Here is a 4375-nt window from a genome sequence, read left to right on the forward strand (position 1 = left end):
TAGCTCTAAAGCCAACGAGAAATTAGTTATACTTGCTCGACAGAAGATACTTCATCATAGACGTATGCTTCCGTCTATTCCATTAGATTAATACGAGGGCTTCCAAGCCGCCATCATATTTAACGAACGCTAATTTCATTTGACGCAGAACCATTAACGACGTTTATTATTTCTCGAAATTGAGTGTGAGGGGTAATCTGGATAATTTCATCTTTCTCGTAACCTGTACCCTTCTATCCAAACTCTTTTCCACTGCTGAAGTGTGAAAATTAAGATATTAAAATAATAACAGTTAAACATGATGAAAGCCACTGAAAACATTATAACAATTATAAATAAAGTTTAAAAGAAAAATTCTATCTGGTTTTAACTTCTGATTTAAAATTTTAAATATCATCTAAATATGTTTTTACTTCGGAGGAAACAAATAATATTCAAGTATCTGAATTCTTCAAAATGACTCTAATTATCAAAATAATTTAATTTATAAACCAATAAATGTAATTTAATAAGTGCAAAAAAGTTCGTTCTCTTTAGCACTTAGTTTTTCGACGATAGGATTTTTCGATGGTGCTAATTACAATCCTTAATTCGCATTTGGAATGAAAGTGCTTATTAAAAATGTTAGAAAATTAAACATTTTAAATGGTATGGAGGTGTTTTATTTCACACTAGCTGAATACTCGTTCTTTGCACGGGTGAAGAAAAAGCAACTAGTCAATAAATTGGAATTTATTAACACCGCGAAATCATGCATAAAACTCAAAGGGGCTTACAGACGCATTTAATAATGCTAAAAGAATTCCAAATTGTTTTATTTATCATTATTTGTGGTTACGTATTCTATTGTGGTTACGTTACTAAATTAATCAAATCACGTTTTTAAAAATTCATCCCATCAAAGTAAAGATAAACAGTTTTCAGTATCATTTGGTGTGATGTTGTTTCCTCAGACCTACGGATGATTTTCAAAATTTACAATCAAGCAATTTTTCCCCGGTATTTATCTCTTTCGGGTGTCCATAAAAAACCTATTACCGCAGTATTTATAGTAGTTTCCTTAGTTATTTGTATATATATTAGTATATTTGGTACATATTTACACAGTACCTATTGCCATAATACCAATAGTACTGTAACTACCACTATAAATATTGAATGCCAATTCACTAGTATATAAGACATATTAACTTGATTCTATCATGAGGTACCTTTTGATAGATGAAGGCTGACATTGTCGATTTATAATTCCCCTCAATGGTGACCCGGACGTGATAAGAACTTGCCAATATTGATGGATGATCCACATAAAACAATTGATTTGCTTAAAAATATACCGCTCAAAGAAAAAAGAAAAATCCGGTGAAGTAATAAAAGTCTCCCGGTCAATAAATAATATTGAAGATAAAAAAAAAAATGAGCGAAGTGCTATAAACAAAAAAATAAGGAAAAAAATTTAGCGAAATGCTGTAAAAAGTTTAAAAAAATATAATGAGCAAAAATTGATATAAATAAATAAACAGCATGAATCAACTGGTGGTAATCGTTCATCGAATTCTATCACAGATAAAATTCTGGAAAGGGAGTAATGTGGTGTAACTACCACTATAAATATTGAATACCAATTTACTAGTATATAGAACATGTTAACTTGATTCTATCTCGTGGTACCTTTTGATAGATGAAGGTTGACATTGTCGATTTATAATTCCACTCAGTACCTATTAACAAAATTAATTAAGCAACATTGGCGTCAGTAAGAGCGATTTTTTACTGTCCCCCTTAACGAATAAGTACTTTTTTTTCCATTTATTTTTTCTTTTCAGTTTCATAACGTTTTTTTAAATTACTATTGATTCTAAATTATATAGTTTTATCTGAATAACTTTTAAAAGCATAACTATAAGCAAAATAAACGTACAGTTTCAGGTATTAATTAGGTGACACTAAGGTCAGGGGCTCTAGGTGACACATATCTCTCATATCATCCACGTTGATCATTAAACTTACCTGGTATAATGAACAAAAAATAAGTAAATATTAATGAACGAGCAACAAACTCCTTTTTTTTATTATTAAATAGAGTCGTAAGCTAGCAAACATCACTAGTTTTATCTTTTTTTCTTATATATGAAGAAGCAGAAACGTTAGTTTCATTTGACAAGGATTAATGCTTAAGCAATAAGGAAAATTGATTTTTCATAAGTCTCTCCCGAACAGACTAGGCGAAATGCTTGAACTGTTTTGTTGTTGTAGTTTATTTACGTTGCACTAGAGCTGACGGTCTGGGAAACACCCCTNGAGCTTTGCGCCAAAGTGACGTCACTAGAGTGACGTCGGAGGATCGGCGCGGCGAAAGATACTTCAAAGGAGTGAACCAGCCCTTCTATTCTCTTTAGCCCTGCCTTTTTATAGAGGAAGGCTGACATTGTCGATTTATAATTCCCCTCAATGGTGATCCGGACGTGATAAGAACTTGCCAATATTGATCCACATAAAACAGTTGATTTGCCTCAAAATATACCGCTCAAAGAAAAAAGAAACTCCGGTGAAGTAATAAAAGTCTCCCGGTCAATAAACAATATCGAAGATAAAAAAAAATGAGCGAAATGCTATAAACAAAAAAATAAGGAAAAAAAATGAGCGAAATGTTATAAAAAGTTTAAAAAAATGTAATGAGCAAAAATTGATATAAATAAATAAACAGCGTGAATCAACTGATTGTAATCGTTCATCGAATTCTATCACAGATAAAATTCTGTAGGGAGAGTAATGTGGTGTAACTACCACTATAAATATTGAATACCAATTCCCTAGTATATAGGACACATACCCTCCAACTTATGAGGATTTTGAAAATAATTCTTTCTAGTGGTAGCTACCCGAGGTAGAAATTTTTAAAGCAAATGGATCTCTCATAAAACTTTTATCAGAACTTAAGAATCTAGTCATATGGCATGCACTTTTATAAGTAATAGTGGACAAGTTACGCTAAAATAATTTTTTTTTAAATATTAAGACATTAATTTTGCTACCGTCTGAAAAGAAGATTTCTGAAACTACGGAAATTCCGTAGCAGTTGGAGGGTATGTAGGACATGTTAACTTGATTCTATCTCGAGGTACCTTTTGATAGAAGAAGGTTGACATTGTCGATTTATAATTCCACTCAGTACCTATTAACAAAATTAATTAAGCATCATTGGCGTCAATAAGAGTTATTTTTTACTGTCCCCCTTAACGAATAAGTACTTTTTTTTCATAAATTTTTCTTTTCAGTGCATAACGCTTTTTTTTTCAATTACTATTGATTCTAAATTATATAGTTTCATCTGAATAAATTTTAAAAGCATAACTATAAGCAAAATAAACGTACAGTTTCAGATATTAATTAGGTGACACATGTCATCCACGTTGATCATTAAACTTACCTGGCATAATGAACAAAAAATAAGTAAATATTAACGAACGAGCAACAAACTCCTTTTTTCACTATTAAATAGAGTCGTAAGCTAGCAAACATCACTAGTTTTATCTTTTCTTATGTATGAAGAAACAGCAACGTTAGTTTCATTTGACAAGGATTAATGCTTAAGCAATAAGGAAAATTGATTTTTCATAAGTCTCTCCCGTACAGACTAGGCGACTTTAACGAGGACCCATACCGCACACCCTCGGTCCCTACGCAGACTGATCCAAGTGGTCACCCACCCGCATACTGACCGTAGCCAGTGCTGCTTGACTTCGGTAATCTGCTGGGAACCGTGTCTTAACGCTCAGTCCACTGCGGGATTGAACTGTCTTTAGGATCGGATGCCAAAATTGCCCTTTACTCCCACAGTCCTAAATTCAAGACTTAAGCGCAAGCGGTGCTGGAGTTATAAGAGAAAGACACACAGACACACACAACCTCATCCCTTTTATTATTATTTAAAACGACAATTTATTTAAGTTAAGAAAAACTGCAAAAAAAGTTTTATTTTGTCGAAGAACGATAATTTTAGTACATGATCCCAAAGCTTGAGACATATTCTTTTTCTAATTATTATTTGGTTCCAATTAAATTGCACAAGTGGCGTGTGTGACTACAGCACGCTATATTTGAAGCCAAAAATTTGTCTCAAATACGCATTTACACACTCAAGGTTAAAGTATTTGAAATTTGACCCTAGTGAGTGATAATATTGTGAAAACTTAAACATTTATTAATAAATTGGGTATACTATAGCCTACGTCACAGGTTGTGTTATTCCTACTAAATTTAACCCATGAACGGCATTTTCTGCGAGCCTAACTTCAAGCCACAAATAAACAAACGAAGTGTTTGATCGTTTAAATAGCTGCTCGCCAGATTTTATTGCATTATAAAGAAAAGT

The sequence above is a fragment of the Parasteatoda tepidariorum genome, chromosome 3 (assembly GCF_043381705.1).
Source record: "Parasteatoda tepidariorum isolate YZ-2023 chromosome 3, CAS_Ptep_4.0, whole genome shotgun sequence".
Lineage (NCBI taxonomy): Eukaryota > Metazoa > Arthropoda > Arachnida > Araneae > Theridiidae > Parasteatoda > Parasteatoda tepidariorum.